The 23,730-nt window shown below is 40.4% G+C and overlaps 1 protein-coding gene across 3 annotated transcripts in view; it reads right to left on the bottom strand.

Moving 5' to 3' along the window:
- The window catches only part of Rad54l2 (RAD54 like 2), a 99,450-nt gene that overhangs the window by 62,595 nt on the left and 13,125 nt on the right, over positions 1 to 23,730 (bottom strand). The window contains exon 1 of one of the 3 annotated variants that reach the window (XM_060385347.1): positions 7,233 to 7,327. The exons of the other annotated variants lie outside the window; for them this stretch is intronic. The gene's annotated coding sequence lies outside the window, so the exon portion shown is untranslated. Of the gene's footprint in view, positions 1 to 7,232; positions 7,328 to 23,730 lie in introns of those variants that run through there. 3 annotated transcript variants of the gene reach the window in all.

Below are 23,730 nucleotides of genomic sequence, written 5' to 3'. Positions count from 1 at the left end.
GGAGCCTCATGTAAGGTGTCAGTGGCCATGTTTGCTTTTAGGTTCTTCTTGCCTAGTTCCAACCACATCTTCCAAAAAGCTTTGCAAAGTTGAGATGCCCTCAACTTCCAGAATCACATTTCTCTTCTGAATTCTATTAGCCCTACTAAACCTACAACCTCACCCCTGAACAGTTCATAGTGGGTGCCTCTTGAGCCCACAGTAAACCTCCAGGGCAGGCATATAAATAGGAATTATCTTTATACTGTGGGTATTCATTCATCTGTATTCCCTGCCTCACTTGCCAATCTAGTGTGCCACATATACTACATACCACAACTATCTCTTCCTTTCTTCTTCCCCCTCTCTTTATTTCATCATCCCTACCCAGTCCCCACAACTTTACTGTTAAATATAGGGGCATCTCTTTCCTCCTCTTTTTTAGTTTGGTGTGCAGAATTACGTTGTTTGTTTTTAAGGCAGGGTGTCAACTGGCAATGTGGCCAAAGCTATCCTTGAACTCCAAGTCCTCATATCTCCACCTCCCAAGTCCAAGGATTATAGGTATAAACCACCACAACTGGCGTTAGAGATAATTTCTAATTAATAAGTGCCGTTAAGTACCCAGATGCCTGTCATTCTAGGAAATGAGATTTAAAGCAATAGAGTAAAAGTCATAGTAACGAAGAATATGCTTCTACATATTCTCAGTTAACACTAGCTGCTTCACAACAACCTCAGTCCCCCCCCAAAAAAAAATGCTGGGCGTGGTGGTCCACACCTTTAATCCCAACACTCAGGCAAAGGCAGGTGTACCTCTGTGAGGTCTAGGACAACCAGAACTACATAAGAGAGAGACTGCCTAAATAACAAACAAAACAAAAACACCACCTCAGCCTTTAAGCTCCTGAGAGAAGCAAATATTGTTTAAATATCTATCTACTACATATGATAATAAGGCATGAGATACCAGCCTAATCTATGTGAGTTCCAGACCAGCAAAGGTTACATGGCAGGATCCTATGTCATCACTCTCATTATCATCCTCATCAAGAACAGCAGTATAACAACAGAAAAACAAACAAATAGAGGATACTTTAAAACACAGCCAAGGTGGGGGAGCTTGGGGAAAGATGGATAACTAGTACCACAGTTCAGTAAGGTAATTAAAGTGCACAATTCAGCATAGATTTTCTTTCTAAAAGATGAGAAAAGGAATTTCCAAGGCTCCCAACACAAAGGAAGAGTAATTTTTAAAGACAGAGAAAGACTAATTGTCTTATTTGATCATTACCCATTGCATCATGTATCAAATTATCACACTGCCTCATAACTATGTGCAATTATTATGTGTAGATCTTTTAAAAGTAAAATGGTACTAAGACCATTTGATGAATAGAATAGAAAGTGAATGAATTCTCAGAGAATATCAAATTTTTCATTTACTCATCCTCCACAGGACACTAAATTTTTGTTAGAAATGACACAATGAGCATTATTCTCAGCTCTTTAGAACCACACTAACTACTTAAGAGGTACTATTGCTGACTTTCAAAAAGGTCACAAACAGGTAACTGAGAGATAGTAAAGAATGTTTGTATTGCAAGCGCAAGGACCTGAGTTTGATTCCCAGAACCCTTGATTTTGAACAAACCAACAAACATAGCCAAGCATGATGGCAGTACTTGTTGTAAGCCCAGTGCTGGGGAGGCCCACACGGACAGATCCTGAGACTCTCTAGCCAGCCTAGCCAGCTTGGTGAGTTTCATTCCAGAGAGAGAGAGAAAAAAAAAAAAAAAAAAAAAAAAGGTGGATAATGCTTGAAAAAGAACACCCAAGGTTGTCTCCTGGCCCAATCATGCAAGAACACAGGGCCTTTGTTCACAAAGCACAGCATTCTTGGAGAGCCCACACTGAAATCAAAGGACTAAATAAAGATGCACACACACACACCACTGGAACAGTCCATGCAGTTTCAAAGATGGACAGTAATGGTAGTACATGATCCTCTCTTTTAAGTGAAAGAACTCTTTCTACTAGACACGGTAGCAGGTGAGTCATACCAGCGCTGAGGAAGACTAGGCAGAAGAACTGCTAAATTTAAGACCAGCCTCAGATACAAAACAAAACCCTGAGTTAGAAAGAGCATTTTAGAAGGAATCTCTTGTATCTATATGGAAACATTACCTGTCAATAAAAAGCCGATGGCCTATAACTTAGGCAGAAAATAGGAAGTGGGACATCCAGCAGACAGAAAGAATTCTGGGATAGAGCCAGCTGCACAGATTCAGCCAGCAAGATATGAGGAAGAGAGATGCATGGTACCTGAACACAGGTAACCAGCCACATGGCAGGATATAGATTAGTATAAATGGGTTATTTTAAATTATGAACTAGTTGGAAAAGAGTCTAGCTATATGGCCTAAGTATTTGTAAAAATATTTTGAGTCTCATGAGTGATTATTCTAGAAGCTTAGGGCTGGGAAGAAAACTACCCCCAACAGTGCATCTGAAACTGGGTATGGTATCACATGCCTTTAATCCCAGCATTCGGGAGGCAAAGGCAGGAGTTTGAGGACAGTCTGGTCTATAGAGTTAGTTCCAGGACAGCCAGGGATATACAAAGAAACCTTGTCTTGAAACCCCACACACCAAAACAAACAAACACACACACACATAAATACTAGGACCCCTGTCCATTACCATGCAGGACCACCATGCAGCACAGGTGGGGCAGAAGACACCCAGATGGCCCCAGAGCTACTAAGATGAGCAAGTAAGTAGTGGAGAGATGGGACAGAAAAGGAAGCAGAATAGTATCTGTACAATGAAGAGAAGTGGAACTAGAGAGAGAACAGCATGATATGAGCAGTCTGTGCTACCATCTGAGGCCTTGCTACTGCAGAGGACCATGTCTAGGTCCATGGCCCAACACTGTTGGGGTCTGGGCCAATGTTACTGGCCCATATTATCACCAAAGGCCATTCGGAAGTCCCTGGTCTGAGCTGCCACCTGGGCCATGCTAATGCCCATAGGCCGGTAAGAGCTGGCCCTGACCCCTTGCCAGCTGTAGCACTGGGGTGAGCTCACCCTGCCTCTCACTGGTGCAGTGCTGAAGAACTGGCCCCAATGGCATGAACATTAGGGAAGACTAACAGACTGACCAACTCAGCTACCACCCAGGTAGCTCCATCTACCCCATCTATGAACTAGGGGACACATGAAGGCCCTGTAGAACCAAAGCTGCAGGATCTCCATGACACAGCGCAACAACAGGATGTGTAAGAGGAATCCCAGTAAGGATCCAGTATAGATAGTGTAGCAGAAGCCAAAGGCCTGAACCAAACCAATGCCACAGCTTCCAAGGTGAGATGTTTTCTTTTTAATCATTACTTTTTAATTTTTATTTGTTTCCTTTTGGCAGGGGAGGATGCAAGGATATGGAAGGATGAAGAGATGAGTGGAAATGGAGTACATGATGTGAAATTCACAAAGGACCAATAAAAAGTTAAAAAAAACATATAAATACTAGTTATAAATACATGTACACATATATATAATATAAACATAACCCTGGATTTAATAATTTACCAGGAAACATGAAAATGTTCAGTCTATAGCACTGAGTAATAGCCCATAAGCAAATCCACTAGTCCAAGATTTTATATAACTGAAAGACAAGAGAAGAGTTTAGTGCACTACAGAGTACTCATAGCAATCGGTACGGTCTGCTAGACGCCACTACGGGTCACTAAAGTTACCTCAAACCCTTTTCATACAGGATAATGACACGGCTCTGATCCCTCCTGGTGTGTACTTCAAACTCCTACTGAGCATAAATAGTCTTTTGAGTGAACATCAGTCACTTAAAAACACACTAAGATGCAATCAAGGCAGCCACAAAGCTAAACTGACACACCCGAAATATCTTACTTGGAAAGAGAATAAGACTTTTGACAATTTGAAACTTAAAAGAAAATAAGAACAGTAAACACATTCAAGATTCCCAGTAGCACTGCCATGCTAGACAACTCTCTAAAGGCAATACAGTGGGGCAGGACCCAGGGGATTGGCACTACACTCGAGATATATTTACAAAATTCTGAGTTCCAGTAGCCACAGCCCTGAAGATAACCAGCTGCATGACTTAGGGAAGGTCAGTTCTCCTTTAGTTTCAACCACCCTTCTGATTCCAGATGGACCTAGGTCAGTCTTCAAGATATCTTCCTGATTCTAGAACAGCAGTTCTCAAAGGGTGATCCAGGAGCTTCTGAGGCCCCTCTGAGTCAACCGCAAAGTCAAATCATATACAGTTTACAAAGTCATTTAAAGTGCAAACCATACCAATGGATTTTTGTATAACACAATACAGAAAATTTCTTGACACATGTTCAAATTCCATACTACAGCTAACTTAAGAAATATTATTTAAGGAAAACGGGGCATGCCTTTAATCCCAGCACTTGAGAAGCAGAGACAGGAGGATATCTGAGTTCAATCTGAGTTCGGGCTGGTCTACAGAGTTCCAAGACAGCCAGGGCTACACAGAGAAACCCTGTCTCAAAAAAAAAAAAAAATGAACAAACAAACAAAAAAACAAACAAACAAAAAAAACCCTACTTGTCAGAAATGTTCCAAAGTATCAAAGAAAAAAGAATACACACAATCATCTGAAAAGTCTGTTTAAAGACTCCTCCCTCTCCAAGTTCGGTTCTGTGGTGCCTATACTTCAACAGCGCAAAATGCCAACAACAAAGCATTTAGATACAGAAGGACTAAGAAATCAGCTGTCTCTGTTTAGCCAAACTCTTTCAAATGTGTAAAATAATCAAGCTCTTCTGGTTTTTGTTTGTTTGTTCTAGAAAAGTAATTTTCACTTAAAGTAATTTATGAGTTGGGAGCATTTTTTAATGAATTACAGCAGAAAACCCTGGAATACCACTAGGAGAAACCAGTCAAGGATATATTATTTCATTCTCCACATAATCATAGCCACAGGGAAAAAGCAGCAGAGCAAGAGACATGACAACAGGAGCTGAGAAGATATAAGCCCAGACTCTGACAATTTCTCACACAGCCAGGTGTGGTGATGCACACCTTGAGCTCTAGAATTCTGGAGGCAGAGGAAGGTGGATTCAGGTCAGTCTGGTCTATACAATGAGTTCCAGGCCACCAGCGACTACACAATGAGACCCTATCTTAAAACAAAACAAAAACAAAAATATTTTCACATTATATACCAGATCAACCAGGCATAGATCTCACATTCAGTCTCTGTTCTTGACTGAAGTGGGAAGATGGCCTAGAATACAGTGATTTCGAAGCCAGCCTAAGTGACATAAAAAGTCTTTGTCTCAAGACTCTCCATGAGCCCCTGTAATTCCAGTTCCAGGGGCTCTAATGTCCTCTTCTGGCTTCCATGGGCACCCTGCATGCACACTGACATACATATATACATGCAGACCAAGCAATCATACCTATAAAATAAAATCAAAAAGGACTGTGGCAGGGAGTCTATATGAATCTTTTAGAATAAAAATCATTATTTCTGAATTGATACCAATCACATAAACCATTAATTTAAAATGTTAGTTTATGTGTATGTGTGAGTGCCTGCATGTACATATATGCACCACTCAAGTGCTCAGTTACAGAAGAAGCCAGAAGAGGGCATCCAACACCCTGGAACTGGAGTTACAGGTATTTGGGAACTACAGTGAATTATGGGAGCTGAAGCCAGGTTCTCCACAAGAACAGAAAATGCTCTTAACCATCGAGCCATCTTTCCAGCCCCTTCATAATTTTTTAAAACAGGGTCTCACTGTGTTTCTCTGGCTACTCTGGAATTCACTTTGTATATCAGGCTAGCCGAGAACTCAGAGATCTGCCTGCTCTGTCTCCCAAGTGCTAGGATTAAAAACATATGCCACCATTAACGCCCCAGTATAATTACTTTTAAATCACTACATCTATATAGTAAACAAGTTGTTTCTGTTAATATTTTTTGCGAAACAGAGTTTCAAGTAACCCAGGCTGATCTCAGGTTCACTATATATCTAAGGATGGCCTTGAACTCCTGATTCTCTTTCCCCTATCTCCTAAGTGCTAGGGATACAGGCATGTGCCACCATGCCAGCTAAATTGTTTATATACTACTAAATTTTTGTTTCTTTAGTTAATAGCTACTACATATTTTTCTTTAAAACGTATTTTTTTTCCAAAACAAGATTATCATTCTGCAATCCAGCACAGCCTAAAACACACTATGTAATCCATGCTAGCCTTAAACTTACAGCAATCTTCCTGCTTCAACCTCCAGACACGTAAAAAAGTTCTATTCAAACACAACCCTTTCCTCTCAATGTAATAGGCCTTTTTTCTAATATGTCAAGAAAAAGTCAAGATCAGAGTGAGTATTGAAAGACAAAGGTCCAGAGACTGACTGCAAACATGTCACCATGGCAAAGACTCCTCCAAGAACTATTTCAAATTAGAGAAATCAAATGCAGAAGGGGTCTTGGGTTAGACACTGGACCTAGAAGAAAGAATAGTTATGTCAGTGTGGAAGGAGCTGAGATGACTCAGTGGATAAAATCACTTGTATAAGCCTTACACCTGGATTCACACCTGGATCTACACCTAGATCCCATCTACAAAGAAGTCAGATGTGGTGGTGTACATCTAGTCCCGGCACGCCTAACAGCAAGATGGGAGGAAGAGACAGAAGAATCCTCTAGAAGCTTTTTGACCTGCTAGGCTACAGTCACGCACAGCAGGGACAATACAAGAGACCCTGCCTCAAAAGAACCAACTCCCAAGTTATCTTCTGTGTTGTGGCACAGTTGTGTGCACACATGTCTGGATTTTCAAAATATCAGTATAGTGGAAAACTAATTCAACTGAATAAACTCTGTGAGTTAAGTAACAACATTGTATCAATATTAATTTCCTGACTTTTGAGAACCTGTGGTGTGGTGGTGCACTCCTTTAATCCCAGCACTCGGGAGGCAGAGGTAAGCAGATCTCTTGAGATTGTAGGCCAGCCTGATCTACACAGCTAGTTCTAGTACAACCAGGGCTACACAGAGAAACCCTGCTTAGATTTTTTTTTTTTGAGGCAGTTTCTTACTTTGTAACCCAGGCTGATCTCAAATGGGCAATTTTCCTGCCTCAGTGTCAAGTGCTAAAATTATTGAGTATCCCACCACAGACAAAACAATTTCTCAAAGAATATTGAACATGATGACTCATACCTGTAATCTCAGCACTCAAGAGGCTGAGACAAGTGAACTGCTACTCCGCAACTCTAAGCTATGCAGGAAGTTGCAGGCCAGCAAGACCCTGTCTCAAAAATAAATCAACAAAAATGTGAAAATAAAGACAGCAAGGAGAAAATATTTTTCTATTCCTAGTTTTTCAACAGTTTAAATGCTTTAACAAGCATAAATACATCTTACTTCAAAGCGCGAATCTGAAACATCACCTCATCTCATGTTAGGTGGAACAACTGGAAGCGCTTGCTTTCCCTCCCGACTTTGATAACTTAAGACTAGAAAGGTTAATGAAGTCTCCTAGTATCTCCATACATGGACGGGCTAGCCTCTGGCTAAGAGATGGGTCTATTTCTCCTCCCCTGAGCTCAGCAGGAATTAGACAAGAGTCTCACTTGGACTGTCTCTGAGAGGCTCTAGGCATGATCAGCGACATAAATAAATGGCATCCCACAAGCAGGCAGAAATTGGATTAATCAGCTTCCCTTCTTCTTTGTATAGATGTGACCCAGATCTGAGGAGTCTCCTGAGGAGACTTATGTAATTTACCTAAATTACAAGTGTCACCATTATCTTATGGCCAAATTTATTCTAATCCATGTTCTCCTTCGCCTTGGATTCATTCATATATTTTAACTTATTCTCTCTCCTCCCATCAGGCAACATACAACCAGAATTACATAAACTTTTCCAGTATGCCTGTCTCTGGTCTAAGAATAGACATAAATACTGAAGAAATCAGTGACACCGACTATCTATAAGATGTTTGAAAGCAAATGGAGACGTTGCCTAATGAAGAACAGAGAAGGCTTTTTTTTTTTCACACTGATCCTGTAACTTCTCTGAGGAAAAGTATTTGAGGATATACAAAACCTACTCTGTAAATTTTGGACATAAAAGCAGCTGCAGGAAAACTCAGGCCGTAAGTCTGTGGAAATAGCTCAGTGGATAAAGGTACCTGCTGCTAAGCCCAACAAATAACTCTGACCTCTGAGACACTGCAAAAAGAGATAAGTAGCTCCACAAGCTGTCTTACATACACCAGTGTGTGCACATGCTAAACAAATAAATAATATGTGATTTTAAAAACATTTTTAAAGATGTACTTATTGCCAGGCATTGTGGCATACACCTTTAATCACAGTATTCGGGAGGCAGAGGCAGGTGTACCCCTGTGAGCTCTGATCTACATAGTGAGTTCCAGGATAGTTAGAGCTACATAATATGACAAGAGAGAGACTGATTTATCAATGATGAAAACAAAGCTTTCATATGTAGTTGCATATGAATGTCATGTGAATCCCCCCTCTCTTCACTTAGAGAACACAGAGATAAGGCCAAACTTGATTGGGCCAAATAAGAAGTATGACATTCAAAATAATTAACAAAAGACATTGTAACATCCAAAGAGCAAAAGCTGAAATGAATAACGAGAAAATATTTTAAAGAAAAGGGTATCTGATAGATGGGCTGGAAATGTACTGCACAGGCAAAGTGCTTTCCAACACATACAAGGCTCTGGGTTCAGTTCTCAGCATAATATCAAACTGAGTATAGTGGCACACACCTGCAATCCCACACTTGGGAGAAAGAGATAAGATGGTCAGAAATTCAAGGTCATCTTCAGCAACATACAGTTCAAAGCTAGCCTGTGCTACATGGGGTCTTGTCTCAAAAAATTAAAAACAAAAAAGCTTGATAATAACTGTAAAGCTGGTCAAAAATCTAATGGCTGTGTCCCTCCTCTGGGGGCTGGGGGGGTTGGAAGGGAACATAGCTAGGGAAGTTGTAGGGGTAACCTACTATTGTTATTTTGTCAAGTGGACATGTTGTCAAACTGCCTTCCTCAATATTTGTTTGTTTGCTTGTTTGGATTTTTCGAGAAAGGGTTTCTCTGTGTAGTCTCAACTGTCCTGGAACTCTCTCTGTATAACAAGGCCAGCCTCGAACTCACAGATATCCCCCTGTCTCTGCCTCTTTGAGTTCTGGGATTAAAAGCATGTGGCCCCACTGCCCAGATATTCATATCCATAAAAAGTGCTGCTCTTAGGCTTTGCAGTAGGCATCACTGAATGCAAAGACCAGCACTTAGCCAGTGTACAAAGAAAAGTGACTGTTGAAATCTCAGCTCTAAATAAGATATCTCCTCTCACCCTCTCCAAAGCTCAGGGGAAACAAAGAAGAGGAAATAGAAATCAATTCCCACACTTCTCTAGAGAAAGGCCGTTTTCTGGACAGGATCTGAGTGCTGCACTCATCACCTCCCAGTAGCTGTGGCCACCTACATAAGATGGGGCATGTCAACATTCCATCATGGATACGGAAGGGGCTCATGAGGCCCCACCCTCCCTGAGGAGCTATTGGCAGGCAGTTAATGGTTGTTGGAAAAGAGAAGGTTATTTTCTTCAGTGGTATAACCACTGGTGAGTTGCTCCAATAAATAAGCCCTACCCAATGGTCATGTAAGCAATCCTAAACCCAATGGGTCGCAAAAACCATGAAACTGGAGAAAGAGTTAGGAAGAAGAAAGAGACTCAGCTGCAGGAGCAGGGAAGGGACAAGAAAAGGTATGGGATGATATGATCAAAATGCATTATATAAATGTAGAAAATGGTCAAAGAATACATTTCAAACGGGGGGAAACTGCAGCAGACCAGTCAGTAAAGTACTTGCCACACAAGCACCAAAGATGTAAGTTTGATCCCTAGCACCCATATAAAAAGCCAGGTACAGCTCTTCTTTCCTCTGCCATCATGTGCCTTAAGCCTAACTCGGCTTCTTGCCACGTCTTCTGACAGACTTTCCGAATCAAGCAATTCCTGGCCAAGAAACAAAAGCAAAATTGTCCTATTCGTCAATGGATTCGGATGAAAATTGGTAACAAAATCAGGTACAACTCCAAGAGAAGACACTGGAAGAAAATGAAGCTGGGTCTGTAAGGATTCACACAATGGCAAGACTAAAGGTTTACACTGAGTCATGGTCCTCATCAACTGGGTCCTACGACATCATCTGGGTTCTATGATCATCGGTCAATCCTACCACATGGAGTTTTACATTTTTAACCTGGAGACTTGGTCTTGTCTAAATTGGGGGTGGAGTTTGTCCTGTAATAAAATGTAGAACCTTTCAAAAAAAAAAAAAAAAAAAAAAAAAACAAACAGATACAGCAGCATACACCTGTGCCCCAGGACAGGGGAGGTGAAGCAGGAGAACCCCTAGAGATTGACTGGCAGCCAATCTAGCCAAACTGTCAGGTTCCAGTTCCACTGAGAAACTCTGTCTCAACAACTACAATGAAAACGCAATTGAGGGAGACACCCACTGTCAGCCTCCAGCACGTGCATGAACAGCTCCATACGTATTAACACACATGAACACATGCAACACCTAAACACAAAAAGAAACAGAAGGGTGGAAGGTTAAGTGACTGATAGTTATTTTGGAGAAAGAATGATGAAAAGAAAAGTGAGAAAGACTAGCAACTTATTCAGTCCAAAGCCTAAACCCTTTTTGTATAAAGATGCTATGCCAGGCACTGGGAGGTAGGTACAAAAACATGCTTCAGAGATGAAAATACAGATGTAAAACAAGAAGCAAAGAATCTGTGTCTCCAAAGCAGAAACAATCAACAAAATTGTCACTTGGGGCCACTAAAGCAGCCAGCATCATTTTAATAAATACCAAATCACATCTAATCATAATACAAAAATGAAAAACAATACTTTTGGCCCACTAGGGAGTTTTTAACTCACTCTATTCCCTCTCACACTAAACACTTGCCTGAATATGCTCACACTCTCATCTGGTCCCCTAGGTACCCAGAAATACACACACTTATCCTACTACGGTTTAAAACATCATCTGGCAGAACACGGTGGCACACATCTGCAAGCTCAGCACAGGAGGCTGAGGCAGGAGGATCAAGTTTGAGTCCAGCCTAGACTATATAGCAAGAGCCGGTCTTTAAAGGGGGGAGGGGCTGTAGTTCCTTGACAAAGTGCTTGTCCGTCACAGCCCTAGGCTCAGCCCCCAGCCCAGCATAGTGGCATCTGGTTGGGAGTGATGCACACGAATATAATTCAAGTCTGTAGGAGGTTGAGGTAGAGGACCTACAGCTACACCAAGAGACTGTCTCAAAGCAACAACAACACAAAAAGAGTTCTGACTCATTAGTGCTCACTGGGTCAACCTACAACAATTAGCAAAGACTATATATATGACACAATAGAGGTGAAGAGTGAAGAGTAGGGCCAAAGAGATGGCCCACTGAATAAAGGCACCTGTCACCATGCCTGAAGACCTGAGTTTGACCCCCAGGACGCAAATGGCAGAAGGAAAGAACCAACTCACAAGTTGTCTTTTGAGTTTCCACATGCGCTCACATACGTGCGCACACAAAGAGTAGAAAATGAGACACTAGGCACAACTCCCAAATCTTAGAGACCTAGGCCTGCTTTGGAGCAAGAGGGCTAATGAAGGTACAATCTCTGACCACTCAGCTATAGACAGTCACTAAACACTCTTATGACCTCTTCTCAGGTATACATTTTCCCAGCACTGCAGCCAAAAAATACAAAAACAAACAAACAAAAAATCTACCCCAAAATGAGAAGGGGTATAAGGGATTAAGAAAGGGCAGGATGACAAACTAATGGATCCACCCATTCACCACAGCATGCAAGAATGAGGAGTGTAACTACTCGTGGTTACATAATGGTAAGGCTGAAGAAAAGGTCCAGTTAAACCAATGGTGATAGCTAACAGTAGCACAAACCCAGAGACAGTGACCAGAAAAATGGCTTAGTAGGGAAAGGCCAGGCTGGCTGGCCAGAGAGCCCAAAGGATCCACCTGTCTCCACCTCCCTAGCATTTAGATTACAGGAGAATGGCACTATATCCATCTTTTTAACAAGGGTTCTGGGAATCCAATTCATATCCTCATGCTTGCATGGTAAGCACTTTACCAAATAAACTATCTCCCCAGCTTCTGAACTTTACCATTTTACAGTAAATAAAATATAGGCATTATAAGAATAATTATAGAAGAATGATGGCACAAAATGGTAACCTCAGCACTTGGTTTGTAAGGGGAGTATAGAGGCAAGAGGACCAGGTTTCAAGGTCAGCTGGCTCCTTTGATGAGAACAACATGGAGGAAGAACATAGTAGATCACAACTGTTTACCTCATGGCAGATAGAAAATGGCAAAAGTACAAACAGGAAAAGGCCAATGTCAAGCAAGACACAACCTCCAGCAATCCACTTCTGGCAACTCGCTCCTACCTCCCAATAATGTTTGGATTTTTTTTTTTAACTTTATTTTTTTTAAGCTTTATTTATTTATTATTTATACCATATTCTGCCTGCATGTGTGTCTGCAGGCCAGAAGAGGGCACCAGATTTCACTATAGATAGTTATGAACCACCATGTGATTTCTGGAAATTGAACTCAGGACCTTTGGAAGAACAGCCAGTGCCTTTAATCTCTGAGCCATCTCTCCAGCCCTACTTTAATTTATTAATGATTTATTATTATTTATTGTGCATTAGTGTTTTATCTGCATGTATATCTATGAGAGGTGTCAGAACCTCTGAAACTGGAATTACAGACAGTTTTAAGCTACCCTGTGGGTGCTGGGAATTGAATCCAGATGAACAGCCAGTTCTCTTAACTGCTGAGCCATCTTTCTCCAGCCACTTTGTTCAGACTTTTAATTCAACTTTCAGGAGGCTGAAGCAGAAAAATCACCAGTTTGAGGCCAGATTGGAGAAAACTCTTATCTTTACAAAACAAAACAAAACAAAACAAAACAAAAAAAAAAAAAAAAAAAGACTGATAACATGGGGGCTAATATTTTAAGTTTAAATTACTGTTAAGAGATCTATAAAACAAAAATGCCTCTAACCTGTAAGTCCACTAGCCCAAGAACAGATAAACCTGTGAGACCCAATTGGCCAAAGACAAATAACTTCCTCTAATGCAGGGGGTGGGGTGCTATTCATATAAGATAACAAACACCTGTTTTTACTTCTGTAAACAAGGTTGGCTGCCTCAACTACACAGGATGTGCTTGATCACACATAAGCAGGAAGTACTTTGGAATGCATGCTTGCCCCCAAGGTTTGCCCCAACAAAAGCAGAAAGTTACATAGCCTTATGGGTTTTGCCCTTGTAAGTACCTGACTAATGTGGTTTGTGGCCATTCTCCAGGCATGGTCCTGGCCAGTGACCACCATCAAATTTGGCTTACTTCAAATTTGGCTCAAAAATTGTGGTAGTGGTCTTATTCTCACATGGGAGTGAAAGTAACAGTGAGATGGCTCAGTGTTAGTAAAAAGGAACTTGCCATCAAGATCAACAACCTGAGTTTGATCCCCAGAAAGAGAGAACCAACCTGTAAACTGTCCTCTAATCACACACACACAAACACACACGCACACAGATAAATAAATACAATAATTTTTTAAAGTAATAATAATTTGCAACTAGAGAGCTGGCTCAGTGACCTGATCTTCCAGGAGCCAGGCTTGATTCCCAGTACCTACACAACAGCTCTTGGCTGTCAATAATTTTAGCCTTAGGGTCTGTTGCCCTCTTCTGGCTTCTGTGGGCACAGGAGGCAATCAAGTGGTGCACAAAATCCTCATACATATTAAAGAAAAGCAGAACAATAATGTGGCCTATCAACAGATTAAACCACTGGTTAGACCAGAGCTTCCAATCAACTGCAAGGACACTAACACAAACACAATCAAAGATGCAGGAACACTAACACAAACACAATCAAAGATGTTCTAGGCAGCTCTTAACCTAATCCCACTGAAGGTTAAAACTAACTATCGTAAGGATAGGGCAAAGGCTATCTAACAAAAATCTACAACTAACAGTTGGCCTTCCACCAATCTGAGTTTTAAGTATCCATTTAACCTATACTAACCAAAAAATGAACTAAAGTCGCCCTATGGTGAGTGTACGCCTTGATGCCTAAATAGCAAATGCAAAGTATCTCAAGTAGAGGCTCTAAGTTTTTACCAGATGAAGCCTTGCTGAATGATAAACTCGTAATCCAAAAGTACAAACACAAGAAAGAGCAAACAGAAGCACAAGTTACAATGAGACCCTTACAATCTGCCGATAACAGATTCTTTAAGGGAGACAAGCTATGGAACTATCTCAAAAGATGCTAAAAAAAACACTTCCATAGAATTTAAAACCCAGGGGACTCAGACAAGTAGTTCGATCGTGGGGAGCTTCCCTAGCACATGCAAGGCTCTAGGTTTAATCCTCACTGAATAAAGTGAAAGAAGTGGCATAAATAAATAAATAAATATCTCTCTCTCTCTCTCTCTCTCTCTCTTCAAAGAGAGAGAGAGAGAGAGAAAAGGATGCCTGGCAATGCTGTTTCTTTCTTTCAAGACAGACTTTCTTTATATAGCCCTAGCTGTACTGGAACTCACTCTGTAGACCAGGCAGGCCTGGAACTCACAGAGATCTGCCTGCCTCTGACTCTTGAACACTGGGATCAAAGGTCTGTACCACTATAGCCCAGCCTGGCAATGCTGTTTCTACAAACAGAAAATTAAAAAACAAAATTAATTTTTTTAAGTATAAGTCATTCTGTTACATGACCTTAGGCAAAATACTTAACCTCTCAGGAAAGAGAGCTCTGCTCACTTGTAAAACAGGCATCCCCCTTCTAGCTCTATCTTCCTGTAAATGAGGCAGCTTACTTAGTACACACCTGCAGGGGCAGGTGGTTCTCTAAGTTCGAGGTCAGCTTGGTCTACAGAGTGAGTTCCAGCCTGTGTATAATTCACAAAGTATTCTTTGCAGATCATTTAAGAAATAATAACAGAAGTGAAACTGTGCTATCTGAGACTGTCTTAAAATGGAAGAACAGGGCCGGCAATATGGCTGTCTTAGCTATTTTCCACAATGCTGTGATAAAATACTCTGACAAAAGCAACTTAAGGGAGGAAGGATTTATTTTGGCTCACAGTTCTAGGGTACAGTTCATCACTGCTGGAAGTGCTGGTAGAAGGAGCTGTCAGCAACTGGTTACATTGTTTCTCCAGCAGGAATCAGAAAACAAGGAATACAGGAATGCATGTATCAGTTCAGCTCCCTTTCTCCACTATTACACAGTCTAGGATCCCATTGACTTGGGAATGGTGACACCCACAGTTGGCCATACCTTGCCTCCTCAGTTAACACAACCAAGCTAATTCCTCAGAAGCATACCAAGAGATCCTTCTCCCAGGTGATCTTAGATTCTGTCAAGTTGACATTTAATACTAACCATCACTATGGCTCAGCCAGTGAAGATAGTTGCCTACCTGGCAACCTGAGTTTGATTCCCTAAAGCCAAGAATCTGTGTAAAGGTCAAAGAAGAGAATCAATTCCATATGCTCTGTGGCATATGCATTATGTGCATGTGCACGTGAAAACACACCACACACACACACACACACACACACACCACACACACCACACATTTTTTTTAAATTAAAGAATAAAAAGAATAGAAATTTAGACTGGCACATTCAATTAGGTTAGTCAGTGACTTCTACTTTGCCTTAGCCTAAGCAGGCAGGCAAGACAAACCTTGTGAGGTACATAATGAAAACTAACCAATACCTAAACAGATCACTCTGCCAAAAAAGCCACTGACCTAGTTAGGAAAAACATATCTGACTATACAACATACATTAGTGTAAATTTTAAGGTTTCAAGACTATTTTTAAAATATAGTGTTATGAGAGGTTTGACAGAAAATAAGAATACTTAGAATCGAACTTAAAACAAGTACTTATATATGAATAGGGGAAAAAAAACATGAATGAAATACATCCAAAAAGTCGGCCATTTTTATCTCTGGTTGATAGTTTGACCTTAAAAATAAAAAACATTAATATTATCTTTTTTATTCTTTTGCAAGATGACTTCAATCCTAGCTCTAGGAAAGTAGAGAGGGGCAGGATGATAATAGAAAACTAACCACTTGACTAAATAAACAGTTCAGAGGCCACACCCACACCCCAGGGCTACAGAGAGAGATTCTATCTTTAAAAAAAGAGAAAGAAAGAAAAGAAAGAAGAGAGAGAAAGAAAGAAAGAAAGAAAGAAAGAAAGAAGGAAGGAAGGAAGGAAGTCAGGAAGGAAGGAAGGAAGGAAGTCAGGAAGGAAGGAAGGAAGGAAGGAAGGGAGAAAGAAAAAGAGAAAGAGAAAAGAAAGAAAGAGAGAGAGAGAAAGAGAAAGAAAGAGAGAAATAAAGAGAGAGAAACAGAGAAAGAAAGAAAGGAAGAAAGAAAGAAAGAAAGAAAGAAAGAAAGAAAGAAAGAAAGAAAGAAAGAAAGAAAAAAAGAAAGAAAAAAAGAAAGAAAAAAAGAAAGAAAGAGAAAGGAAGGAAGGAAGGAAGGAAGGAAGGAAGGAAGGAAGGAAAGAGGGGGAGGGAGTCATTAGATTTCTTTGTCCTTCTTTTCAGTGTGTCCACAGTGAATAAATTGCCTTCTTTTCCCTTTTACTAAAAAAGCCAACAAACAAAAAAAGAAAAAAAAAAAAAACAACAAAAAAATCCTATAGGGCTGGATGGCTTAGGGATTAAGAGTACTGGCTGAAGACCCCAGGTTTGATTCCCAGCACCCACATGCTGGCACACACATCAGATCCACCTATAAACTGGATCTGATGCCCTCTTCTAGCCTCCAAGGGCACCAGGAGCACATATACTCATAAAATTTTAATCTAAAAAAAGAAAAAGACCAGGTAAAGTAGTGTACATAATTAATGTTTAAATGGCACATTTAATCCTGGCATTGGAGGCAGAAGTGGGTGGATCTTTGTGAGTTTAAAACCTACCTGGTCTACACAGCTAATTTCAGGCTAGTCAGGAGCAAATGATGAAACCCTGTCTCAAAAACAAAGCATTTTGTATTTTTACAGGCTTTGTGTACATATTCATGCAATCATTTGCATTTCTTGTGTTTTCACATATATGTACATACATATATGTAGTTTTCTCTGATTTGGGTTTTTGTTTGCCTGTTTGTTCTCTAGAGAAAGAAAAGTCATGGAGTTGGAGTAGGGAGTGGGAAAGATATAGGAGGAGTCAGGAGAGGAGAAGCTATGATTAGAATGTATGGTATGAAATGTTTTCAATTAAAAAATTGTTAAAAAGTAAACAACATTATAACTATATAAAAAAAATCAACATTTTATCTTTATACAGGTATGCTTTTTTATGAAATCAAGTCATCAGTGAACACATCCTCCTTGGCTAAAATCTACCCAGACTCCATCTTTAGCAGCATCCTATTTCTGAGGCATATCCACATGCAATGACCACCTACGGTTGGCATATGCCAACAAAGGTTCACTGGTCATCTATAACAGAGGCTGTACTTAGTCGGTGCTATCCTGGGGATTAGAGTCACCAGGTGAAAAAGACTGTTCATCAATCAAGTTAAAGTCAATCTTAAGAAGCTTCTGAATTGCCCACACTAATATAGAATAGCTTTACGTAAGTATTCCTGTAGATACATAAAGAGAAAGCAATTCCAAAAGAATTTAATATTCAGAAATTAAACTACTTGTGTTGCTTGTTGCTGGATCAATACAGTAAATTTATGAACATTGCAGTCTGTAGGCTCTTCCTACTGATTCTCCCTTTCATCAATTCTAGTAAGTCAATATTTCTCTATAAATGAGTCAATAATTCTCTATAACCCTCAATTATTCTTTTATTTTTCCTATAGAATAAACAACCACACTATCATCTACCCACATAAACAATTTTTCCAGTCAGTGCTCAAGAACGTATTATATTTACCTGTAATGCCAGCACTTCGGAAAAAGAGTCAAAAAAATAGGGAGTTTAAGGCCAGACAATGCTATACGGTTAGTTGGAGGCCACCCTCAGCTACACTAGACCCAGTGTCAAAAGAATAAATAGAAAGGCATGGTGGCAAACACCTTTAATCCCAACATTCAAGAAGCAGAGGCAGAAGATCTCTGTACGTTCAAGGCCAACAGTCTACATAGCAAGGCCAGCAAGGTCTAGACCCTGGCTAGATAAATAAAATAAGTGAGTAAATAAATAAATAAGCTCAGTATCTTTTTTCAAAATCTTTGTCTCTCTACCTGCCTGCTCTTTTCTTTAGTCAAACACATACTGACTTTAAGTGCATCTAAATGTTAGGTGTAATATTATATCACAGAGCACCATGCCAAACAGACTAGCTCATGCCTGTAACTTCCTATACTCAAAAGCAGAGACAAGCAGATCATTCCAAGTCCAAAGCCAGCCTAGTATACAAAGTGAGCTCCAAGCCAGCCAAAACTACAAAGCCAAACTGTTTAAAAAAAAAAAAAATAGGGGCACTTTAGTACTGAGGGGTACAAAAAGTCAGGTCTTGGTATTCGTGGGTTTAATATTAGTCTAGTTCAGGAAGCAATTCAACACTGTATTTATTATTTATTAAGTGCTTAAAATGAATGATAGAGATCCCATCTGCACAAGAGATCAGTGAAAGAAGCAAGAGTATCTGAGGTTTATTCACTGGTTAGTGCTCCTGGAAAAGATAGACTCTGAGACAGCATCTAAAGCAGGGCAGAACTAAATCAAACAACTGATGGGAGGAACTGAGGGTTCCTCCAGGCAGGAACCAAAGCTTAAATCTGAAAAGTGCTGAAAATACAGTGTTAGGAAGATAAAATTACTCAAGAATATAAACATTAAAGTTGTATTATTAAGCAGCAATGGTTGACACTACAAATATACAGCTGAGTGGATCCTGGTCACAGAATGATGACCGGAAGCTCCAAGGACTTCACATCAGTCAATTGACGCAGCTGTGAAAGCATATGCTATGCAAGTACAGCACTAACAGGAAATACTAAGGTTCTTCTATCAACTGATGGGATAGAGAAATAAAATATAGAATATCTACAGAAAATATAGTATTATTCAGGAATGTAAAGAAGGAAGTGCTAGGCGTGATGGTGGCCCATGCCTGTAATCCCAGCACTCAGACTAAAACAGGAACACTGTCGTAAAATCAAGGCCAGTCAAAGCTATATAGGGAATATCCAGGACAGCCTAGCTTTACAGAATGAACCCCTGTCTCAAAAAAACAAAAATCAAACAACAAAAGCTACATATCTGACAATTCCATTTATGTGAGATATATACTCAGACCATTCAGGGCTCTGACGAGGGGAGGACCGAGGAATGATAGCATATACAAAAGCACTGCTCATAATGGTAGAGACGAATGGAGAACTGAGGGCACCACAAAACATTCTGACTGTACGTATACTGGTTACTTGTTGAGGAACCTGAGCTTCATCTTGAACAAGGACTGGCAAATATGCAGCACTTAGTACTGCTTTCCTGTCTATACCTCTGGTAGATTTAACAACTATGCCATTGAGCTCTTAAGCAGCCTCCATAGCTGTATACAGAAAATCCTTCCCACAACCTATTTGTTTCAGAAGGATCTCAAACAAGAACTGCTTCATAAGGGTTTTCAACAGAAAGGAAAAAAAAAAAAAACCAGGAAAACTCTGGTGGCTGTGTGAAGGCAGGGAAGTTAGGTAGAAAGCTGTTGTAGCCATCCAAGCACAAAGCGGGGAGTCCTTGAACTATGATAATGGCAATGAAAACAAGGACAAAAAGGACACCAGAAGCTAAGGAAGCAAAACTGTGGAGCCCTATGAGGACAGTCCTGCTCATCAGTAAGTTCCAGCATCCACGATCTTGGCATAGGGTTCCTCAAATATTCAACAACTTGTCAAGTCTTCCACTGACTCTTCACAATACCAGAATGAAGGAAATATTAGTCATACCACAGAAAAGGAATCTATAGCTAAAGAAGTTAAGTGACTCGCCCAAATATATACAGGTAGGGAACAGTAGAATGTAATTCTGACAGATTTCCAACTCCAAAACCCAAGCTTTTATCTGTGACCCTGGCTTCCAACTTGAACAATAGGCTGGTAACACTGAAATGACAAAAAAAGCAACCAAAAAATAGACTGGGGTCAGAGATCTGGGTGTTCTTACTATATTCTGGTAGCTGGAGTCTCAAATGCGAAAGATATTCAGGAGGGTGTATGGTGAAAAGAGGATAGTAGGGGTCAGCTAACCCAGGTGGAGTGAAGGAGTCTGCACAGAAAGTCACAAATGAAAGGAGAGAATGATATCAGAGTATGTTTCAAGAAAGCCATCAGCAAGGTCCTCAAAAGGGTCAAATTGTACAGAAATGTATGCACATTAGATGGGAGAGTCACTGGAACTGCAGAGAATGCTGGGGTTCCAACAGCTGAAGGCTGCCAGTTTCTAAGTATGTTAAAATCAGGCGTACTGAAAACATAGATCCCATTTCTACTAATAATGAATGGTATGTTTAAAAGGTTTTCGTGTCCCTCAACCCTCAAAGTTTTTTATAATTTTATTTAATTTTTACTTATGTGTATGTACATGAGTTTATGTGTATCCCCTGCATGGAGGTGCCTGAAGAAGCTAAAGGCACCTGGAACTGGAGGTTCCAGAAGGTTCTGAACCACCTGATATGGGTTCTAGAAACTAAATCCAGGTTCTCTGCAAGAGTTGTAAGCACTCTTGCTGCTGAGTCATCTCTCCAGTCCCAACCTTCATGTTTTTACATTGAAATAAAATTTTAATGTGCGTTTTACCTGCATATATGTCTGTGTGAGGGTGTCAGATTCCCTGGAAATAGAGTTATTATACATTGTGAGCTGCCATGTGAGTGAATTGAACCCAGGTCCTCTAAAAGAACAGACCTTAACCTCTGAGCCACCTCTCCAAGCCCTTACAGTAAATTTTTAATACCTTTATGTATTTGAAGATGGGACATTAGGTAATTTGATCACGAAAGCACAGCTTCCATTAAATAGAAGTGGTACTTTAGAAGAAACACCAAGAGATATCTATCACTCAGGGTATAAAACAAAGGTATCACCTGCAGACCAGAGTAAGAGTGGTCACCGGGGACCAAATCACCCGGCATTCCCACCCTGGAAACCCCATCCTCCAGGGCTTTAAGAATAAATTTGTTTACCTAACTGAGGTTATTTTGTCATGCCAGCTAAAACTAAGTGATGTTTCACAAATGACTAGTCTTTCTATGCTTATTTCCTTATCTCTGAAATGGAAATAAGCCAGCTATGGTGGCACATGCCTATAACCCGACATCGAGGAGGCTGAGACACGAGAGTTTGCGGTAGCCTTGATTACAAAGCACAGCCTTGTCTCAAAAGACCAAAATAAATTTTTAAAGGAAAGGATGGAGAGACAGAAATTCTATCATGGGCATCTCCTATCCATGTGAAGACATTTTTCAGTTTCAGGATGCTCACCATGTGTGGTAGCCATTCTTGGTTGTCAACTTGACTACATCTAGAATTAATTAAAATCCAAGCATCTTGGCACACTTATGATTTTTTAATTAAATCATTTGACATAAAACCCATGTTTAATTCTCATCTTCTGAAGATCCATCTTTAATCTGGCCATACCTTCTGTTGGCAGCCTATATAAAGGACATGAAATAAGGAAGCTTGCTCTCTGCCCGCTTGCTCTCCCTGGCAAGTCCATTCCTTCACTGGCATTAGAGCCTACTTCTTCGGGATTCCAGCCTAAATGGAAGACCAGCTGAGACATCCAGCCTTGGGGAATGAACAACTACTGGATTCATGGACTTTGTGTTGGTAGACAACTATTTTTGGACTAGCTAACCACACTAAGCCATTCTAATAAACCCCCTTTCTCTCTCCTCCTTCTCTATCCACACCCTGTCTCTCCTTCCCTCCTTCGTTCCCTCCCCCTGTGAGGACCCCTCTAAAACCTCCTGTCAGTAAGATTTGGGCATGGTATCATACATGTTCCTGTTAGGTTCTGTTATGTTTATCTACATACCCTATTTGAGACTGGTTTCATGCAGCCCAGAAGGCCTTGAACTTCACAAGCAGTGTAAGATAATCCTGAATTCCTGATCCTCCTACTTCCAACTTCCAGGCTCCATATCTTGTCTTACATTCCATGTTTTCTTTCTCTTACCTAAGAACTTTTCTATTGTTTCCTCCTTTGCACTCTTACATTCTAGAGCTCTTTGCTTAGCCCCTCTCTGATGTAAGAGAGCAGAAGGGTGCCATTGTTTGGACATCTGTGTAAAAACTCCTATTAGGCACTCCTGTGTCACATGCCCAGAGTCCTCCTTGCCTCGGACACTCTCTTTATTTACCTGCTGGGGCTTTGGACTAATAAAACAGAGGGAGAAGTTTCAGAAAATGCAAAGAAATCACCCTTAGGTTGGGTGAACACAGAAAGTATTCTTTGTCCTAGTCACTGAAGGGCTCTATCTGATCTTATAACTTATAAAAAAAAAAAAAAAAAACTACCTTAAAAAGTCTCCAAATCACATGTAACATTTGCTTAGATATTTCCACTTGAAAGAATACAACACATGCCTATAATCGCAACAACTGGAACAGGAGTTCTAGGCCAGTCTGATCTACAATGCAAGTTCCAGGACAGCCAGGGCTACACAGAGAAACCTACCTCAGCAAAACAACACAAAACAAAAAACCACCACCACCAACAACAACAAAAATCTAACATACTGAAGGCCAGTGGGTACTTCAGTGGGTAGATAGTTGCTGCCAAGCCTGGTGACCCCAGTTGGATACTAGAAAATATCAAGCAGGGACCGTCCAAACTAAAAATTGTAATATCTTCAGGCTTCTGTTTGGGTGTTCCCACTTATATTAGGATCAGCAGTGTGTGGAGGTTGACGGTGGATGGTATTGAACTCAGGCCTTCACGAGTTCATAGCAACCACTTTGCAGACTAAGTTAGATTCTAAACACCTACTCATTATTTCTGAGAAAGATAATTAAAGTGCCTAAATATTGAGTACTCTAAGCCATGCTATTGTGAAAATACAAAGAATTGGATATTAGTCATCTAGAGGAGAAAATACAAATTTAAAGAGAAATTCATTTAAGCCTTTTAATATTTTGCAGCTGGATAAAAGGGCCAAACATGGCAATGCATGCCTTCAATAAATTATTTTATTTTTATATGCATTGGTGTTTTGCCTGTATGTATATTTGTATGAGGGTGTCAGATCCCCTGGAACTAGAGTTATAGACAGTTGTGAGACGCCATGTAGAATTGAACCTGGGTCCTCTGGAAGAGCATCCAGTGCTCTTAACCCCTGAGCCATCTCTCCAGTGTCCAGTCCGTGCCTTTAATCCCAGCACTCAGGAAGCAGAGACAGATTGCTGAATTCCAAGCTAGCCTGGTCTACACACTAAATTCCAGGGCAGCCAGGGCTACAGAGTGAAACAATGATTCTCTCAAAAAATAACAAAAAAATTCTGTCCAAAAGGATGAATTTTATCCTAAAGAATACTATGCTCCAGAGGGTTGCCTAGGTGCCTCAACAGAGAAGG

The sequence above is a fragment of the Meriones unguiculatus genome, chromosome 6 (assembly GCF_030254825.1).
Source record: "Meriones unguiculatus strain TT.TT164.6M chromosome 6, Bangor_MerUng_6.1, whole genome shotgun sequence".
NCBI classification, from domain to species: Eukaryota; Metazoa; Chordata; class Mammalia; order Rodentia; family Muridae; genus Meriones; species Meriones unguiculatus.
The sequence above is the reverse complement of the archived record's forward strand: the minus strand, read 5'-3'. Positions and strand labels throughout refer to the sequence as shown.